At 41.0% G+C, this 21,456-nt stretch overlaps 2 protein-coding genes and 1 pseudogene across 4 annotated transcripts in view; 2 read left to right on the top strand and 1 right to left on the bottom strand.

Annotated features, from left to right (window-relative positions):
* The window catches only part of EPM2AIP1 (EPM2A interacting protein 1), a 79,270-nt gene extending 68,670 nt beyond the window's left edge, over nucleotides 1–10,600 (top strand). The window contains exon 2 of the mRNA XM_037847116.1: nucleotides 9,967–10,600. The gene's annotated coding sequence lies outside the window, so the exon portion shown is untranslated. The remainder of the gene's footprint in view (nucleotides 1–9,966) is intronic.
* Nucleotides 1–21,456, top strand: part of TRANK1 (tetratricopeptide repeat and ankyrin repeat containing 1) — a 220,691-nt gene that overhangs the window by 13,658 nt on the left and 185,577 nt on the right. The window lies entirely within an intron of this gene.
* LOC119542415 lies at nucleotides 19,812–20,340 on the bottom strand (annotated as a pseudogene).

Genomic DNA, 21,456 nt, shown 5'->3' with positions numbered 1-21,456 from the left:
TATAGCTACTCCCGCTTTTTTCTGGTTGTTGTTTGCATGAAATATCTTTTTCCAACCTTTCACTTTCAGTCTATGTTTGTCCTTGTGTCTAAAGTGAGTTTCTTGTAGACAGCATATAGATGGGTCCTGTTTTTTAATCCATTCTGCCAGTCTGTGTCTTTTTATTGGGGAGTTTAATCCATTTACATTTAGTGTTATTACTGTAAGGGCAGTACTTTCTACTACCATTTTGTTTTTTGGAATTTATATGTCATTTCTTATTTCTTTCTCTCCTTTTACCTTTCCTGATAATCTTCATTTCTGCACTCTTCTCCAACTCTCTCTCTCCTGTCTTTTCCTATCAGCCTGTAGCACTCCCTTTAGTATTTCTTGTAGTGCCGGTCTCTTATTCACAAACTCTCTCAGTGTCTGTTTGTCTGAAAATGTTTTAATCTCTCCCTCATTTTTGAAGGAAAGTTTTGCTGGATATAGAATTCTTGGTTGGCAGTTTTTCTCTTTCAGTATCTTAAATATATCATGCCAATGTCTTCTTGCTTCCATGGTTTCTGCAGAGAAATCTGTACATAGTCTTATTGACTTTCCCTTGTATGTGATGGATTTCTTTTCTCTTGCTGCTTTCAGAATCCTCTCTTTGTCTTTGACATTGGACAATCTGACCAGTAAGTTTCTTGGAGTAGGTCTATTGGGATCTGTTCTATTTGGGGTACGTTGTACTTCTTGAATCTCTAATTTTCTGTCTTTTATAAGAGTTGGGAAATTTTCAGTGAATATGTCTTCTATTACTCTTTCTGCCCCTTTTCCCCTCTCTTCTCCTTCTGGGATACCCATAACACGTATATTTGTGCGTTTCATGTTGTCACTCAGCTCCCTAAGACCCTGCTCATATTTTTCCATTTTTTTCACCATCTGTTCTTTGTTGTGTATGAATTCGAATGACCTGTCTTCCAGTTCACTGATCCTTTCTTCTGCCTGTTCAAATCTACTGTTGTGTCCCTCCATTGTTTTTCACCTCCTCCATTGTGGCCTTCATTCCCATGAGTTCTGCCATTTGTTTTTTTAAGTTTATGAATTCTTCTTTATGGTCAGCCAGTGTCTTCTTTATATCCTTCAGCTCTTTTGCTATATCTTCCTTCATTTCATCAAATTTATTTAGCATTAGTTGCCTCCACTCCTGTGTCTCAGCTGAGCTATTAGCTTGTTCCTTTGGCTGGTCCATGTTTTCGTGTTTCCTGGTATGGCTTGTTATCTTAAGTTGTCTAGGCATCTGATTCTCTTGACTAGTTTATTTTGGAGCTTGTTTTCTGTCTTTTACCTAGTGGTTTTCTTGTTGGTTGGCTTTGTTTTCTGGCCTCTGTTATTCAGTTCAGCTTATTCTAGACCTCTAACTTAGGTTCTATTTAGTTGATCAGAATTTTTCCCCTCTTGTTTTTTCTGTTTCTTGCTCTGCCTCTATGTAACCTTTTTGTGAGTGGGTCTCCTCAGATATGGTCAACCCTAGTCAGATTTTCCCAGTCTAGTGAGGCCCAGGTCTCATTGGGAGGGTATGGAGTTTTCCTGAGAATGAGACCCTCCTATGAGGCCTTTAGAATTGGTGCTTTTCCTCTCCTGTCAAGCAGGTGGTGCTGGCCAGCCCGCAGCTCCCCCACCAGTGTAAGGATATGTGGAGCCTTTAGTTCTGGTGACTCTGATCCTGTCGGGGGTGTGGCTGACTGAAGCCGGAATCTGAATTCCAGCCCCTGGGGTCTGAATTCCCAGAAGGAGGACTGCCAGTTGAGCTGGGCCTCCCTCCACTCTCCCAATCCTCAGAACTCCAGTTGTCTCTCAGGGGCACTATTCCCTTCTCCCCTCTCCTCTTTGGGGCCTCTCCAGGTAGATTCCTTGGTCAGCCTGAGTTGCCAATTAAAGACGGGGCTGGAGGCCTTCAGTAGTGAATACGGAATTCAAAGGCACTGTGGGTACTCTGTCTCCCCTCAAGCCCAGCCTAGTCCCTCAACCTGGGCTTTCCGATAGAAAATAACCACATATATTAATTTTTTATTAAAAAAAAAAAAAAAAAATTTGTAAACAAAACAACAAAAACAAAAAAGTAAAAAAAAAAAAAAAAAAGAGTCTCTTTTAAAGGTCTTTCCCCAGCCTGGAAGTTTTGTCAATGTCAGAAAGAGCATTTAAAGATATGCTTTGGGCTATTGTCTGATAATTACTCTCCAACCGCTTCAGTTCCACCCCTGCCAGGGGCTATTGAAATGCAAAAAGATAAGGGATCAGTGAGAAGCCAGAAGGGACAAAATGTAAGGGAAAAAAAAAATGGCTTTTTTGGAGTCTGGGAATGGGTGCCTGCTTTTATGTGCCCCCACTTCTTGGAGCCCAGCCCTTCTTTAGCACCCCAGCTCCCAAAGTTAGTTAATTAATTTGTTAATTAATTCTGCAGTTGAGGCTGGGTTGAGCCTCCCTTCTTGCCCTCAGCAGATTGCTGTTTTTTGGTTTCCCCCCCCCCCCCCTTTCAGGGAGCTGGCAGCAAGACAGTCTGTGAGGTCTGGGTGGGGAGGGGCGCCAGACCCCTGGTCCGGGGAACTTACAATGTTCGCTGCGATCTCAGCTTTTCCTCCAGTTCCAAACTTGTGTCCAATGTGTGACTGGTTACTGGAGACCACGAAAACACTGTTTCATATAGTTCTTGGGTAATTGCCAGCTGCTCTAGGGAAGAGACGAAATTCTGCTCCTCACCACTCCGCCATCTTGCCCCGCCTCTCTCAGTTACTTTTTGAGCAGATACTATGGCATATGCGGCTTGTTTAGAAGGGTCTTTAAAAGCACTGCCATCAATAAACCAGGTGTTAGCTGGTAGAGGTAGAGGAGAATCTTTTATGTTGGGAAATGGGTAGAGAAAATGATCTATAGTTTCTACAGTTATGTCTAGGTTTTTGGTGCTTTGGAGGAGTAAGGAATTTTTCTGGGTTAGGAATTGTAGGTGAATAGGATATTGTAATTTGGGGGTTATAAAAGGAGCTGTGCATGTAAAGATTGAATACGAGAGGGGGAGGCGCTAGAGATATCTTGGAAAGTTAAGAGAGAAGGGAGGTTATGAGAAGAGAGGACAGACAATTGAGCATATGGCACAAGTTTAAGAGATTCTTGTATGAGAAGTGCTGCAGAGGCTAAGACTTTGAGACAGAGTGGCCACCCTAGGAAAAGGGAGTCTAAAGCTTTGGAGAAATAAGCAATTACACGAGTGACCCACTTGTTTGGGTTAACACTCCAAGAGCAAAACCATTTTTAGTGTCTGCATATAGTGTAAAAGGCTTGTTGGGGTCCGGAAGGGTTAAGGCAGGAGCTTGTGTAAGAGCTGTTTTGAGCTGTTTGAATGAGTGTTTAATAGTTAAAGGATCGTCTAGCGGGTCCCAGAGGTCTCCCGCAGTGGCTTGATACAAGCTTTAAGTTGTAAGTCCAAAACTGGTGATCCAATTTTGGAAAAAATTGGCTAAACCAAGGAAGGAAAGAAGTTCTTGTTTGGTTTGGGGGAGAGAAATATTTACAGTCATTTCTTTGCTCTGAGTGGTAGTGCCCTTTTTGTTAGGGGAGAGGGAAAGTCCTAAGTAAGTGACTTGTGGCTTAGAAAATTGCTCTTTATCTTTGGAAACTTTATATCCCTTCTGTTGTAAGTAGTTGAGGGTGATAGTGTGTTCTTGCTATAAGGCTTCTAACGGAATACACAGCAGGAGGTCATCTACATACTGAAGCAGCTTACTGGGATGTAAATTTAGTGTTTGTAAGTCAGAGGCTAAGGCTTGTCCAAATAGAGGTGGGCTCTCTCTAAAGCCTTGTGGCGAGACTGTCCATGTTAATTGCTTAGAAGTTTTGGTAAAAGTGTCTGGCCAAGTAAAAGCAAACAGATTTTGAGAGTTGGGGTGAAGTGGAATAGTAAAGAAAGCATCTTTGAGGTCTAAGACTGTATAATGCGTAGTATTCGGGGGAATTTGAGAGAGTATTGAATACTGATTAGGAACTATAGGAGTAATAGGTATGGTAGCTTGGTTAATTGTCCTAAGATCTTCGACTAGCCTGTAAGTGCCGTTTGGTTTCTTTATTGCTAAGATAGGTGTATTGGCTGGGGAGGCCGCTTTTCTAAGGAGCCTGGAGGTTAATAGTCTTCTAGTTATGGGTTTTAGGTCCATGAGAGCTTGTGGGGTGAGAGGATATTGTGGTTTATTTGGATATTCTCCAGATTCCTTGAGAGAAATTTGGACAGGATCATGATGCTTACTGATGGAAGGGGTGGAAATGTCCCACACCTGAGGATTAGCTTTTTCTAGCCATGAGGGCAGAACTGTTTCCTCAGGGGAAGAGAGTGTTTCTCCCACAGATAGGAGCAAGACGGTTTGAGCAATTTATCCTCATACTTTATTTCTGATAATTGAATGGTTGCTTTAAGTTTTGTTAGAATATCTTGCCCTAATAAAGGTGTGGGACAGCTAGGAATTATTAAGAAACTGTGAGAGAAGTTGTAATTTTCTATGCTGCAGGCTAGGGGTAATGTTTTAAGGGGAACCGAGCATTGACCTGTAGTACCTACAACTGAAATAGAGGAGGGAATGAGCTGCCCTGAGTGCTCAGGCAGGACAGAGTATGTAGCGCCCGTGTCTAAAACAAAAGAAATGCGCCTACCTGCCACCTTTAAGGTTACCCTGGGTTCCATGGCGGTGATGATCACCGTGGGGGCAGTGCAGGAGCCCGGGCCCTGTCGATCATCTGTGTCTAGTCCGAGGAGATCACCCAGTTCTGGAGCTGGTGACAACTGTTCAGGAAGAGATGGCCACCTGAACCCCTGGTAAGAGGCCGTGGGACAGTCGGCCTTCTAGTGATCTGTTTGGTGGCACCGTGGGCAAGGACCCAGCGGCGGGCCTCGCAGTTGCTGAATCATTTGCTGACAGCAGTGTTCGGCCCAGTGGCCTGTTTTACTGCAACGAAAGCACGGGCGGGACAGCACTTTTTCGCGCTCTAAATTTTGATTTTTATTACCACAGTTTAGCCTCGGCTGCCTCAAGGCATTGGCAAGGAGCAAGTAATGGGCATCATCTCTTTCCCGTCTGACCTTCTCTCAAGCTGCCTCTCTTTCCTCTCCTTCTTTTTCTTTTTGTTTTTGTTTTTCTTCTTTTTCCTGTTCTTTTCGTTTTTCTCCCTGTTCTTTTTCTTCTTATCTATTGTTAAATACTTTAAAGGCTGTTTTTGTAAGTTCTTGCTGGGATTCTTGTTCTATTTTTTGAAGTTTTTTTCGAATATATATGACTGATTGGGTAATAAAGTGGGTATGAAGAATAAGTGCTCCTTCCACTGTGAAAGGATCAATGTTGGTATATTTTAGAATAGCCTCATTGAGCCAGTTTAGAAAGGCGACGGGGTTTTTGTTAGCCTCTTGAGTAATTTCAGAAATTTTTTCATAGTTAACAGCTTTAAAGCCTGCCTTTCTCATTCTTTCAATAATGCAAGTAAGAAAATGTTTCATTTTCTTTTTATCTAGGGATTGGTCCTGATAGTCCCAGTTTGGATCTGCTGTGGAGACTGCATTTGTTCCCTGCATGCCTTGGAGAGAAATGGGGTTTTCTGTGAAAAGTTTATTGGCGTGGGCTGTAGCTGCAGCCCAAATGCGATCTTTTTCTTCAGGAGTTGTGGTGGAAGTTGTAACAATATAAACATCTTGATAAGTTAAATCATAGGATTGGGTTAAATATTTGAATTCTTTTGTAAATTTGGTTGGATCGGTTGAGAAGGACCCGAGCCGTTTCTCAATTTGGCTTAAGTCTGAAAGGGAGAAGGGAACATGAACTTTCATTATGCTTTCCCTTCCTGCCACCTCTCATAAGGGAAACAGACCCTTTGATGGGGGATTTATTATAGGTGCTGGACCATGGGATCGAGCGAAAGGAGGTGAAAAGGGTTGGGGAGTTTGGGTAGAATCTGGGAGAGGGGGACAGAAGGTGGGAGCTAAGGTAGGAGAGGACTTATTAGGGGCAGGGGTAAGTTTGGGAGGAGAAGAAGAGAGAAGAGAAGCGGAAGAGGTTGGAGAGGAATCAGGAGGGGGAGTATCTGAGGTAAGAGAGGGCTTATTAGGGATGGGGGTAGGTTTGGGAAAGGAAAGGTTTGAGGATGAGGGGGGTGGAGCGGAAGGGGTTGGAGAAGAATGGGGAGGGGCAATATAGTCAGGAAGGGGATGGTCCACAGGGTCAAAAGAGCAGAAGCTGTTCAAAGGCTCTTCAGGGTTAGGGGTTTTTGCAATTTCCGTAGAGGGGGAAGTGGAAGACTTGGAAGATTTTTCATGAAAGAGGAGGATTTGGTGGGAGGCAACAGAGTGGCACAAACATGGCTGGGACCGAAGAGTCCAGAAAGCTTGAGAATAGGGCGCTTCAGACCATTTGCCGTTGCGCTGAATAAAATTATCAAGTTCAGCGAGAATTTGCCAATCAAAAGTGCCGTTTTCTGGCCAACGTTTTTGTTGTTCTAAAGGATATTGCGGCCAAATTGTATTACGGAAATGAGAAAGTTTTTTTGGTTTTACCTCCCCTTCTAATTGAAGTTTATTGAGATTGAGGAGTAAACATCCGAGGGGAGTAGATTTAGGAGGAAATGCAGTTTTGGAGTCACTTAAAAGTGACTGGATATTACTCATGATTATTTAAGAAATTTAAGAGGCTTGATGCTTGTTAGGGAACTTTGCTCATGGGAGGCTTACGGAGATTGCCTGTGAGAGGCTCATGGTTCCCCCGCTCCTTTGGAGGCTTACAGAGGCCACCCAAAGCATTGCTCAAGTGAGACTAACAACCCAGATCCGTACGATCCGTAACAACAACAAAGCAGGCATCCCCGGTTTGTTGTTGGGGATCAGGAAATTGCGTGCAGTCTTTCGCCCAAGGTGTCCCCCGAGTTACTTTGCTGCAGTGGGGAAAAATGCTCCCAGAGTGTCAGAGAGTTTTGACTGAGTGCTCAGATTTTTTAGGCTTACGAAGCAGGGCGCCGCGTTACAGCAGGCCAAGGTGTCCCCGGGACTCTCGAGGGGAGGATCTGGGCAGAAAGACGTCACTTACTTAGGGCCGAATTAGTTGTAGATAGTTGAGAGCCGTGAGGGTGAACTGGTATTGCGTCAGGGTGGTTTGAGTTGATGGACTCAAGCCGCTGAGTGCATGGAAACTTGAATTACTGTGTAGTTCGGGGAACGGAGTCGACTGGAAGGCTGCCCTGTTGCCCCGAGGGGCCGGGAAACTCAAATCTCAGTCAGTCCTCTGAACAGGGTTGATCTAGAGGCTGTCCTGTTGCCCCTAAGGGGCCGGAGACTCAGGCCTCAGTTGAACCTCCGTCCCGGGTTTTGGCACCATATGTCAGGTCATAGTCATTTAAGAATCCACACAATGCAGCGAGTCAAAGTTTTAAGTAGAAACCTTAAGATTTATTAGAGGAAGCAAGCAGGTGGGAGCCAGCGAAAAGAAAGAAAATGGCTCCGGCTCTCTTTCTGAGAGCTGCATTTTTAAAGAAAAAAACCGCGTTGGGAGGGAAGGGTGTCCGCTGAGTGGTGTCCTGTGCCTTGATTGGGTGAGGGCTTATCAAATTCTGAGCTGATTGGTTGCTAGGGTTTTGATGCACTACTTTTCTTTGAAGCACAGCTGCATTATCTGTTTGGAGGGAGCAGGCCTTTTCTGCATGCTTATGGTCGTTCATCTTATAGACATATCTGATCTTGCTTTATCTGCCTTTTGGGGGTTGAGGCGCCACCATGACTGGAGTTTCTAAACAGCCTTCAACCCATACTTTATGGCACATCTGGTTTCTATGAGATAAGCTGCGGGTCCCCTGGGTCAGAAATTCCTTTTATATGTTAGACTTGTTTTTTAGGATCTGACAGGTACTACTTGGAAAGGGGACAGGATTCCTAGCCCTGGAAAACAGTCATGATATTTTTGAAGGAACAAGGCTAGTAGCAGAACATAGAAGATTTAGAGAATTGCAGCTCCATACTGGGCAATCTTGATTCTTTGATAAAGAATGTTTGGATTGCTGCCTTGAACTGGAATGAGCTCATCCTTTTTGTCCAGCTGTGGCCTCCAGGGCAGTTTTCCTTGGTCACCTTTGGGCCAGCTCATCCTCTGCCCATCAAAGTCCACTAAACCTGGAGTTTCAGGACTGATGACTTCCAGGACTCACAGGGTCAAGTCTAAACTCATTGGCCAGGAACTAAGGGTTCCCGTAATCTACCCCCATACTTTCTAATCTGCCCTGTCTTCCTCACTTAATGTCCTACTTATTCTCACTTCTTTTGCTTTTGCTCATTTTTCAAGTTAGGTCAGCTCCTCAGATAATTCTGAGGGCCCTGTGTTGGGTATGAAGGATGCAAACTTCTAACATATAGGTGCTGCTGATGGTGGTAGAACAGAGGTCAGTTCTGAGCTGTGCCTAGACAGATGAACAGAACTTCTAGCTTGAAGACTGGGGGTTCCAGGAGGGAGGGAAAGACATTCCAGGTGAAAGGAGCAGCTTATTTAGAATAATGGTGAACAAAAGGACTTGTACTCCAAACATCAATACAATAATAATAAAAGTTGATCCTGTATCAGGCTCTATGTTAAGTGTGTTCCATATAGTATCTTATGTAATTCCCACAGGAATACTATGAGCAATCCCCATTTTACAGATCTGTATGCACCAGAATGGAAGCTTCATGATGCAGCAGTGTTTTTTGTCAGTCTTACTCATTCACATATCTTAATCATCTAGCACAGTGTCTGATACACTCAATAAATATTTGTTGACTGACTGACTGAGGAAATGGTAATACTGTCCCTAATTTCCAGTATGGAAACTGAGGTCTGGGATTAAGTGAATTGGTCACCTGTTATCAGGCCTGGAAAAGATTAAAGTGGGACTTGATCTCAGGTTTCTGGATTCTTTCTTCAATGAGTAGAACACACTCATATCTTTATATTCTCCTTTGGTGCTAGCCTTAGCCCTGTTGCATTGGTGTGTAAAGGTATGTGAGTGGGAGGAGGGACCAGGTGAATATGAGATTATGTGACTACAACATAGTGAGCACATAATATTGGAGAATGTTGGAAAGGTAAGTGGAGTGTGTGTGTGTTTGTGTGTCTGTGTCTGTGTTAACAGCTGTGTGTTTTATTTAGAAGGTTAACTCTGGAGGCTGGGAATGTGGATGAATATGTCTTTCAGTCTAGCCAAAGTCCACACTTTTGTCAAAGCCCATATGCTTCAGGAAACTGTCAGCTAGTGTCAGAACTGGAGCTAAAACTCAGGTCCTCCAGCAGTGCTAAGGGGCCTCCCTTCAGAGTGTGTGCCCTTCAGAGGTCCCTTTCTGGGGAAGGCTGATTTGTTTATGGGGGTGCCCGGGTGCCTGTAGACCCTCCCCATGCAACAGTAGTTGGTGTTTCAGCCTCTGATGGATTGACTTGCCTTCAAATTGAGGGGGAAGCAGATTGCATGGGTCTTGGAGGTAGGAGGTGGAATAGAGGCCATTAGTTAGCATTCAAAATATTAGAGGACATTTGGGGAGGAATCTGGAGGAGGGGATAACTGGGCTTCTATTATCCAAACACAATTTTTCCTTTGCATGAGAAAGCACTTTTGTTCAAAAGGCTGTCACATTATGGCCTGGTGCCCTACTTGGAGCTGCTTATAACTTCACAACCATCTCCAGCTCCCAGGTCCTCTGAAGGAGAAGAAGACCAAATGAGGGGAATATGGGGGTTGTTGGACATCCAGCGTTTAACACAATACCCAAGACAAGATTTGTGAGCAACTTGCAGCTGGCCAATGCTTAACTTCCTCATTTGTCTTGAGGCAGTGGGCAGAATGCCAGCTTCTTTGTTCTTTTTCAGTTTTGCTTTTGCAGGGATTTAATTTTTATATTAAAGGCTAGTCTTTCTGTTTTTCCTAGTCACCTGCTCACTTTGTTTATCTCATCTCTTCTAGGGGTTGTGAACACAGATTTTGGTGTCAGACATGGATTTATACCCTGCCTGGAGACGTCCCCTCACCCTGATTAAACTTCTTTCCTGACCTTAAAATTAGAATAAATAATAGTACCTCCCTCACTGCATTGTTAGGGACATTCAATGAGAAAATGCCGGTAAAGGATTTAGTACAAGGCCTGTAATAAGTGATCAATAAATTTTACCTGTTATCATGCAGGTGCCTCCGACCAATCTCATTCAAATAGCGATATGGAAAAATGCCAGTCCTTGGCACATTGAAGAAAAATTGTGTGACCACCTTTGGCTACAAACTGGAAAGGAAGCCTCCTCAGTCCCTGTGCTTTGGAGGTCAAGTGACTGAGGCTGCACTTCAGAACCAGGAATTGAAATTGATCCATCTTTGCCTTTAGCAGTATTTTTTGATCGTCTTTCTATGCCTACATTTTCCTTGGTCCAAGACGAAGATATGGTGTAAAGCTCTCAGCTTGTCATTTCTTGAGAATGGCTTTCTTTAGTCTGAGTTTATGTTCTTTATTTTGTGAAATCATGGGGACAGTAGATGGTATGCTTTTAAAAAAATGTTCTTTCTTGGAGAAATTAAAAGTTGGCAATGCTATTTAGGCTCCCTTCAATATATATATATTTTTTGTGTGTGGAAATGTTACTGCTTGCCATGTACAAAAGTCTGGAAGCTAGTGATTTATGGTATTATTCTCTGCTTTTAGCATTTCAGAATCTCTGGGACTATAATTGCATGCACGGATATATGTAGTCTTGTTTGCTGACCATTGAATTCTGAACAGAGGCTTATAAATTTATAAATATCTTTCGCCTTTGTTCCCTTCAAGTAGCCAACAGCATTGGTAATTTTATTGTAGATGGAATTGTCTTGTTTCTGGTTTATACTTTGCATAGGTGGCTTTTGTTAAATTTCTGTGTCCTTCTCCAAGGGAACATCTGACAGTGCAATATTTCTTGGCTTTCTAGGAGAGGCTTAAAAGTTTGATACCACCAGTGAAATCATCTAGTCTGAATTAAACCCCCCAAACCTTTTTTCCTTTCCTTTCCTCCAGCCTAATTATCTATGTCTGATAAGTGACAGATCTGATAAAGAAACAGACAGAAAATCATTTATTCATATAGCAATGCTGGGCCCTCTGGTTGCAGAAATGATAAGACTTAGTTCCTGCCGTAAGAGCTCAGTCTACTGGGGAAAGCAGGAAAACAAATAATTGTCTAGCATGGAGCTGTTGACACCTAGCGCAGGCCTGGAACATAAGGCCATATGGGAAATATATGTCAAAAGAATGAGTAAATCATAATTCAGGGTTTTAAGTGGTATAAAAACTGAATGCAGGGACTTAAGGCGTTCTGGGGAGCAGCAGTGCCTGTGGCCCCTCACCCTGCTGGGGAGGGCATGCCAGGGAGGTAGTAAAGTTTGCAGAGGGCTTAAAGTATGGGAATGGAGAAGGGTCCAGAGAATCTGATGGTGCCTTGGGAAAGAACTGATGTGCTTAGAAATCATGCTTGAGAGGCAGGCAGGATGGGGGCGGGGGCGGTCTGAGTGATCCTGGAGGTTTTTTAATCTGGGAGCAGCACATGATGTGATGGATTTCAGGACCATATTGCTGTGGTGGTGAGAAGGTCAAGCTGGAGCTGGGTGAGGCAGGGGAGCAATGAGAAGGACAGTGTTTTATTAATCCACATTAGTGAGAAGGGTATATGTGAACCCAGTTTGGGGACAGTTTTCTGGGGCCTATGTGCCTCTTATGGGAGATAAAGCCAAGGGCAAGGCAGGGAACGGTTTACTATATCTGACTTTTTCCTGTCATTTCCTAGTTATGACACTACAGATGCTTGTACTTTGATGCACAAGTTGATATTTGGTTCAAGTCTTTGTTTTCATGCAAACCGGGAATGGCTCATTAGGATTTGTTTGGAGTGTATGAGCATGTGGCCCCGTAGAATGAATACTGTGGAAAGGATTCTGAGCCCTTATCAAGTGCTGCAGAAAGGAATACTGTGCCTGGAGATGTCCAGGGTGGGGTGCTGTTGGGACACACATATTTCATCCCTGCTAGAGACCCTTGTCTAATAGGAAGTCATGAAGAGGAATGAAATAGGCGAGCATTCTCACTTGTTTCCTTGATTTCTTCCTTTCTAATGAATGGAAGAAAAAAAAAAAAAAACAACTCAAACTCTTAGGCAAAAAGAGGAATGTTCTGGAAGGGTGCTGGATGTCACAGGTAATTAGAGGAGGAGCAGGAGGACAGCTAGGCCTCTGGGGCAAAGCCTCTCTTTCTGCCTCTCCTCTTTCTGGCTGTAGGTATCATTCTCTCACCTCACAGTGGCTTCTTCTCATGGTGGGAAATAAGGCTGCATTCCTCTGGAGCTTCCTATCCCACACAGCTTCCACCACCAGAGGAACGTTCCCCCAAGTTCCAGTTCAAAAATTCCCAGGGAAGGGCTCTGGCCTGCAGGCCTGGCATATAGAGCACACAAAGCCTCAGGGGCCTACTTCCTTGCATGCTGGGGTCTCCCTGAGAAGGGCCTTTGTGGTGAGCTGAGCAGCAGGCCCCGAGTGTGGCTGTCCTCCAGCTGATCAGGTGATAAAGGTGTCTTAGGGCGGGTGAGCAGGTGCTGAGCCCTTATCTCAAAGCCTTGGGTTTCAGTTTTTCTCAACCGTAGCTGCTTAACTAGTAGTTTCAGGGAACCCCTCCATGAAAATAGACAAATACTAGGGCTGTGTTTTTACCAGATGTTTTCTATTTGCTGGGTAAACAAAGCAAAGGTTCTGTAAATGTTACAGGGGTTACATTCAACTAGCATGTAGGGATTGCCACAGCCGGTGACATTAATCTGACCGATCATGGACCAGGGTCAAGACATGAATTCTAGTCCTGGTTTTCCTGCCCACCCACAGAGGGTCTGGACCAGGGTGCTGGGGTGGAGGTGAGGAGGAAAGCCCTGGTTTCACCTTTTGTGCTCACTATTATATGACCTTAGGTCTCTGAATCTCTTCAAATCTTGAGTTTTCTTTCTTTGGAAATTTTGGTCTATCTCATTTTACTAAATAATTTCTAATTATATGATTCTAAGGGTGTATTCAGAGAGGTAAGAATCCTGGTTTTCCATATTTAGCTATAAAGTAGACACAGTGATGCCTACCTTTCAGGGTCGTTGAACTCATACATGAAATGGGTCCATAATTTTCAGGCCAAAAGGACTCTCTTTCAGCAGGTGGTAGCCACGAAGCACTATGGGAGGAGCCAAAGGAGTGTTTGCTGCGAGGGCCTGGTAGTCAAGGAGCTTACAGTCTTGAACAGTAATGGAATATGGGTCTTGTCAGGCCCTGCAGGAAGAAATATGGTGAGCAGAAGATACCTGAGGTGGGGTGGGGGTAGGCGGAAAGGTTAGGGCACACATGTCATCTCTGATAGAGACCTTTGTCTAATGTGAAGTCGTAAAGAATCTCCAGAAATCTCTCAATAGATCACATGTATACACTCGCACACACACACCGTTAAGCTTATTTAGCATGTTCATGTGTGTGTGTGTGTGCATGTGTGTATATCCTTAAAAATACAAATGGGGCCCTCTTATAATATTGTCCAACTTGCTTTATTCATTTTAGTTGCATATTTTGACATCTTTTCCTCTTAATTTATATAGCTTTACCTCATAGTTTTTACAACTATATAGTGTTCTGTGTTAAGCTCTACTACACTTTATAAAACTTTTCTTGTGGTTGGACTTTTGGATTTTTATCTAGCTTTTGCTTTTACAAAGAATGAAGCAGAGAACATCCTCATGTACTTAAACAAAGTATGTCTGTAGAATAAATTCCCAGTAGTGAAACTGCTATCTCAAAAAGCTTTCTGTAGTTAAGATGCTGTACCACTTTATCCTCCCATCCCCAGTATGTGAGAGTGACTGTTTCCCAATAATCTTATTAAACTATTTATGGGATCTTTTGATATACAGGAGTTTTTAATTTTTTATGGATTCCCCATGTCTGTTACTCTCTTTATGGCTCCTGCTTTTGGCGTTATTAAAATAACCCTCTCACATGTGAAGATTACATGAACTTTTTTTTTCCTTTGCTTTAATACTTAAAAAAAATTTACATATTTCAATAATCAAAAAAATATAGAAAGGTTACAATGAAAATTCTCCTTCCTCTCTCCCATAAAGGTAAATAACTTTATTTCTGGAGGATCCTTCTAGAACTTCTTTATGCCTATAAAGTAAATGCAAATATATATTCCTGTTCAAATAAGCCTTCCCTTTTTCACAAAAGGGATCATAATATACACACTGTTCTGCACCTGCTTTTTCATTTAGCTATATATAGTACACAGAGAGCATCTTCATTTTTTTTTTTTAACATTTTCACATTTGTGTAGTAGTCCATTGTGGGGGATACATTATAATCGACTAACCCAATCAGTGTACTGTTCAATACAAATGTATACATATGTAACCATCACCTCAATCAAAATATAGAACATTTCCATTCCCCCAAAAGTTCACTTGTGCCCATTTGCAGGCAATACTCTCCCTCCCTAGGTAACCACTGTTCTGCTTTCTTAGATTTGCTTGTTCTTCACATAAATGGATTCACAGTTTATGCCCTTTTTGTCTGGTTTCTTTTGCTCAACATAATATTTTTGAGATTCTTCATGTTGTATGTATTAGTTTATTCCTTTTTATTGTCATGGTTTCTTTTTTACACTAATGTACTATCGTCCACTTGGAATTATTTTGTTATAGGATGTATATTAGTTCTCTATTGCTGTCATAACAAATTATCCTAAACTTCATGGCTTAAAACAGCGCAAATTTATTATCTCACATTATGTAAGTCATAGTTGTCTCAGCTAGTTTCTCTCCTTCAGGTTTCACAAGGCTGAAATTAAGGTGCTGCCAAATGGGCTCGTATTGGGAGGCTCTGGGAAGAATCTGCTTCCAGGCTCATTCATGTTGTTGACTGAATCCAATTCCTTATGACTACAGGACCCAGGTTCCTGTTGACTTGCTGACTATGAGTAGGGAGCCTCTTTGATTTTCTTAAGGCCACCTGCATTCTTTGCCATGCTGCCCCTCCATCTTCAAAGCCAGCAGTGGTGGATCAAGTCCTTCTCATGCTTCAGATCTTCTGCTGAATTTCCCCTGCCTTTTTTCTTCCACTGCATGCCATGACTCCAGCCGGAGAAGTTCTGTGCTTTTAAGGGCTCTTGTGATTAGATTGGTAATCTAGAATAATCTTTTTAAAAGTATGTAACCTTAATTACATCTTAAAGTTCCCCTTTGCCACATAATGAAATGTGTTCATGGGTTCTGGGGAATACAACATGGACATCTTTGGGGGGCCATCATTTGACCAACCACATGATGTGAAGTAGAAATTCAACTTCTTTTCCAGACATTTTATCCAGTTGTACCAACTTTTTCCTACCTGTTTAAAGAGTTACCTTTATCACACATGGGATTCTGTTCTAGCATATATATACTTCTGGATTTTCTGTTTTGTTCTATTGCTCTGTTTACACTTTGTTAGTAACATACTTTAAAAATTAGATGTTAGAGGAAGTTCTCACTTGTTACTTTTCTTTTTATTAAAAATGCTGTGGCTATTCTGGGTTGTTAATTCTTTTAGATGAACATCTAAATTCATCTTATTCATTGGTCAGCTGAGCTTCTAAATAATTAAATAATTCTTTCATTATTTCCCTTAAACACCTTGTTAGTTTTTTTAATTGAAATTTTGTTGAATATATATATATATATATATATATATATATATATATATATATAAATTCATTAAGTTGGGAAGAATTTGACATTTTTTAATAGTGGATTCCCCTAAACAGAACATGTTGGATATTTTTAAAATTCAAGACATTTTTTTCTGAATAAAGTTTTGTTTTTTTTTCCTTTCATATAAGCTTTGCAAATTTAAGGGTGTTAGGATGTTTTATAGAGAATTTTATATGTATTTTTAAAATTAAAAATTATCTTATTACCATTGTTTTTCTTTGAAGAATCTGTGTCTGCTTGGGTTGGACAGATATAAGTTATTTTAGTCTTGTATTAATGTAAATCTATAAACATCAAATTAAAACAATGCCAAAATAATTAACCTTACTAGGAGTCCTGCCTCTACTTTCTTCTACATAGTGAAATGTTCCATCTGTAATCTAGAATTTAATGAAAAACATGTTTTGAAGTACATGTTTGAAGGTTAGAGTGATAAAAGTCTGAAGTTGAGTCAAGTCTTAATATGGACATCAGGGGAAACATAGAACTCTAAAGCTCTCTGTATTGAAAATTCTGAGCAGCAAGCCAAGTAGGGATCATTCCAATAGGAAAAAAGGCTTTATTCCATCCCCTTCCAAACAAAAAAAGTGGCTTTGTGAAATCACATCCCAAAACTTTCTTCATGCTTGTTTTGCAAGGCCAGTAGCAGTTTTATTGGTCTGTACATTGGTTTTGCAGGTCTTTGCTCACTTTTTCAGGGAATAAGGTGGATGGAAACTTAGTTGTTCTCTATTTTGGGTGAAGCTATGGAGTAATGAACTAGTTCCCAGTTGTGGTTCTGTGGGCCTTAAATAGGGGAAGCCTGGGGGGAAAGATGGGCCTAGCTTACTCAGCACAACCTAACCCCACATTTTAGGCCAAAATATGGTGCGGAAGTAATTCCAAGGAAACTGAGTTCTCGACGCAGGTGTTATTAATCTATGTGTTAGATGCTGTGCGGGATGGAAAGTCGGCCTGATGGGAATAGGATAGTGCAAGGAGCACTGAGATACCCAGCTGCTGGGGTATAAACTCTGCACTTCAAAAATTGGGGAAACAGCTCTCAAATATCTACTGCTCTCAGATACAAGGGGATAAAGGCTAAATTTCTCACTTAGTAGAAAAATCATGTTTTAGATATTGTACCAGATTATTTTATCTGGAACTGCACTGTCCATTAAAACTTTGTGTAGTGATGGAGATAGTCAGTGTCGGCACAGTCCAATTCAGTAGCCACTAACCACATGTGGCTATTGAGCACTTGAAATGTTGCTAGAATGACTGAGGAATTAAGTTTTTAATTGTACTTAATTTTAATTAATTTAAATATAAATGTAAATAGCTACATTTGCTTAGTGGCTACCATATTGTACAGCGCAGAATATTCCAAATACACTAATAGAGACAGAATGGCTTTAAGTAACAGAAAACCTGATTTAAGCAATAGGGATATTTTTTGGCTCATTTTGGCACACCCACAACCCCCTGCTAACCTCCTCTTCCTTGTCCACCTATTATAGAGCTAGATACTCGTTTTCCCAGATTCCTGTTTCTGGCCAGTGAAATATGTGGGGAAGTCTGCTTAGAGGCTTTGGGAAAGTGTTTCTGTTTTATGAAAGATATGAATGGTAGCAGAGAGCCAGATGGTTCCCCTCTTCCCTTTCTTCCTGCTTCGAATGTAATGCCTGCAGTTTTAGCAACCATTTTCAACCATGAGGGCAAGCATAAGGGCCCAAAGCCAAGTACTTACGATGGTATCGCAGAAAGATGGAAGAGCTGTGCTTTTATCCCTGATTTTAGATTGTGTGATAAAATGACCCCTACTGTTTCAAGCACTGTTAGTTATGTATGCTGTTATTGCAACCAAGAGTACCCTCACTGGTGCACTCATATAAATGGAAGTCTAGAAATAGGACAGGCCTGAGGATTCTTTCAAACCAATGGCTCCCACATGTTTTTCCTGTGAATTCCTAAGTTCTGTCTGCTTCATTTGAATACTGATCCAAGAATTGGTCATTGTAACCAAATGTCAGTGCTTTCTAAGGTATAATTTCACTAATTGTTTGGGCCAACTTTCAAATGTCTGCCATGAAAGTTTAATTTGTTTTTAGTTTTTATAAAAACATTATCTGGCATCATGCTATCACCAGAATTGAATGAAATTTCCCTAGCTACTTGTTGGTAAAGCCTCCTTGGGAAATGTATTTCTTGAGCCTATTATAGTTTGTATACTGTGTAGTTGAGTGATGGAGGTTTGGTATCCAGGTCAGAGTCCACTCTTCTCCCTGCTCTCCAGTAGCAACATTATTGCTAGGAAAATGAGCTAAAGTGAGTGGCATATTGCCATTTAGTGGTTACTTATTAAAAACACAACCAACAAACAACCCTGTAGTTTAAGATTGGGTCTGTTTGGCAAATCACAAAAGAGGACATTCACATGGCCAATAAACTTATGGAAAGGCATACAACATCATTAGTCATCAGGAAAATGTATGCTAATTAAAACCACAATGAGATAACAGATTGACTAGAATTTAAAAGATCAATGCCCAGTTTGGCAAGTGTTGGCAGTTTAAACTCCCAACACCCTGCTATTGTGACCATAAATTAGTCAACAGTTGGAAGACTGACAGTATCTACTAAAACTAAACAGTACACTTGCTCTTAGTCCCAGAGATTCCACTTCTAAATTTACATCCAAAGGAAACAAGGACATCCATGCACTGCAAGACATGCACAAGAATGTGCCTAACAACTTTATTCGTAATAACCTAAAACTGTAAACAACTCAGATGTCCACCAACAGGTTAGATAAATAAATTGTTACATTTATAGATGAAACGCAACACAGCAATGAAAGAAAGAAAAGAAGTGAACTACTGATGCATGCAACTACATAGATGAATGTCACACATATAATGTTTAGGGTAAGAAACCAGACCCAAGAAGCAAAATTAATCTACGGTATAGAGGTCAGAATAGTGGCTTCATGGGTAGAGATGGGTAGATGGGGAAAGTGCAAGAGGGAAACTTTTGGGGGCCTGGGAATGTTCTACATATTGATTTGGGTGTAGGGGGTTACATGGATGTAAAGATTCATTGAGCAGAATAATTAAGATTAGTGCATGTTATGCGCAGTATTATATGTTTTACCTCAAAAAATATGTAACAAGATTGGAAGATTGGGCCTGTTTAAGGTAATGGGAGAGGACAGATCCCTACTATGTACATTTTTATTAATATTGCTTGGTAATTGCTGATGTATGTTGCTTGAAGATTTGACAGTAAGCCCCAATACATTTATTGTATAATGTAATTTTTTTATGGTCACTGAAATTATACTTTGAGCACTGCAAACCACATGCATGTGATACCTTCTAGGGGATGAGTTGTATTGTCATCTCGTCAGTGGGTCCATTACTTTAGCATGGCGTTGTAAGTTATTAATATCTCAGCTGTCATTAGTTTCCAATACTACCACGAAACAGGGAAGGCTTTGACACCCTCTTTTGTGTTTGTCAATGTAGCATAGTGCACGTAAGGAAAAGAAATAATTGTTGCATCAAACATGATGTCAAAACAGACATACGGCACAGACTCCTTTACTTTGATGTATTAGTATTTCTTTCTTTTTTTTCCTGGGTTTTGTTTTGTTTGTTTGTTTTGTTTTTTAATAAATGAATGGTAAAAGTTTATTACCGAATGGAGAAGAGAAACATGTATACAAGAAAGGCTATGTTCTTTTTCCTCATGCATTACTTTTGTAATAACGTTCCAAATGACAACTTTGAAGATATTTGCAAGGACAAACTTTCTTTTCTTAACATGTGGCCATTTACTATGTGGTGGACATTTTTTCATAGAAATCATATACTGCAAACTCATATTCTTATAGCTCACAGCAAGCATGTGTTAACAGAGAAGATATACTGCAATATATTATTAAAGTGATACAATTTTGTGGCTTTTAAATGTTTAATTACTTGATTTGAACAGGAGAATGGAAAAAAAAAACACACAAAAATTATCAAGACAGGCCTGGCTTTAAGATTTTTTGTATTCAATTCATTCTACTTTCACATCATCTCCAATTAGCTGATACATGGATATCCATCAGCACAAATGAAGGAATAATGTTTGTTTCCAAGGCATTATATGCTCCAGTGGCAGAAACTGGGTTAATGTAGAATTTATTTTCATGCTCAAATTCTTCAGATTTGTGTATGTGTCCTGATATAAGAATGTCCACCTCAAACTGCCTCTTCAACAGGGCTAAGCAGGCCATATCTCCCCATGGAATAACTTGATGTCCGTTGATCAAACCAGTTTTGAACTGTCCAACAGTCATAACTTTCTGTTCTGGATAATTTAAATTCTCATCGGAGTCTTCTCTTATATGAAACGTTACCAGCCAGAGTCTCGAGATAGTCTCAACTTTCTTTGGTGCAAAGGTTTCCAGTGCAGAGAATGTGCTGAATCTTTCCTGGTGCCAGCAATTTTTAAAATTTAGCAGCAAATTGTTGCACTCATGTGGGATGTGCAGATCTCCTAATACCAACACCAACATCCTGTCAGACACCACAACTGCCACTGCCCTCTTAGGCACCTTGGTGACCAGTTCTGTTTGTTTTTAACCCCTTTCCTTTCACCCCTTACTTTCCTCTATGGTAGTGTTTCTTAACTTTTTTTTCATTATCGTGTCCTCCCCACAAGGAACATTTTCAGACAATTTTTCCTAATATAACTACCCCTCATGGAATTTTAATACTGCAGGTATACTGTAATCTGTTTGTATGTATGTATGTATATTTGTGCTTTACTCAGAAAAAGAGTACAAATTTTCACCCCTCAAGAACCAATTTTCTACCCTTTATATGCTCCAGGGAAAATGACATATAGATTAATATATACCAGGGCAGCCCAAAACTGACTAAATGCCCTGGCAATGAAAGAAACAGTTCTTGAAGAAAAATTTAAGCCAAGTGCTGCTCATCATTTATTCTCCCACTCATCCTTTCCCCACCTTCCTTCCATTAAACAACAAACAAACGAAAAAGAAAAAGGCAATATTCCGACTTTGGTTAAACTAGACAAATGTCTTTCCCCAAACTGGTGTAGGGGTGCCTCCTCCCTTCTAGACACGGAGAATGGTTCTCTGTGACCCCTCCTTTCCTCCTCCTGCTGTTGCTAAAATAGTGTAATGGGTTTTTCATGTCATATTTGGTTCACAGGGTATATTTTCCTATAGAATATATTTGCATTTGGTAAAAACTTAGAGCACAAATGACCCATTCTCGCCTTTGTCTATTTCCCAAATTTGTGTACTCCAAAGAGTATATGCTGGATCCCGTTAGATGCAGTAGCATCAGAGTGGTTATTCTCAGGAGGCTAGGGGTGTGTGTGTGTGTGTGTGTGTGTGTGTGTGTGTGTAAAAAGAAAATCCAGTACTATATCATCAGAACCCCCTGACATCTAGCACAGTGCCTAGCATGAGGCAGATGCTGTGTAAACATTAGGTTTGGAGAATTCCAAAAGTTACATCCCAGTGGGAGGAACATATGTGTTGGGTGATTGTGTGAAAATTTTGCCAAAAGAACCATGGATTTAAAAATAGTGAAGAACTCCCACATATTAGGAACATAGTTATTTATGATGCTTACTTTTTGTTGGGAGTATGACTTTTAGGATG

The sequence above is a fragment of the Choloepus didactylus genome, chromosome 1 (genome assembly GCF_015220235.1).
Source record: "Choloepus didactylus isolate mChoDid1 chromosome 1, mChoDid1.pri, whole genome shotgun sequence".
Lineage (NCBI taxonomy): Eukaryota > Metazoa > Chordata > Mammalia > Pilosa > Megalonychidae > Choloepus > Choloepus didactylus.
The sequence above is the reverse complement of the archived record's forward strand: the minus strand, read 5'-3'. Positions and strand labels throughout refer to the sequence as shown.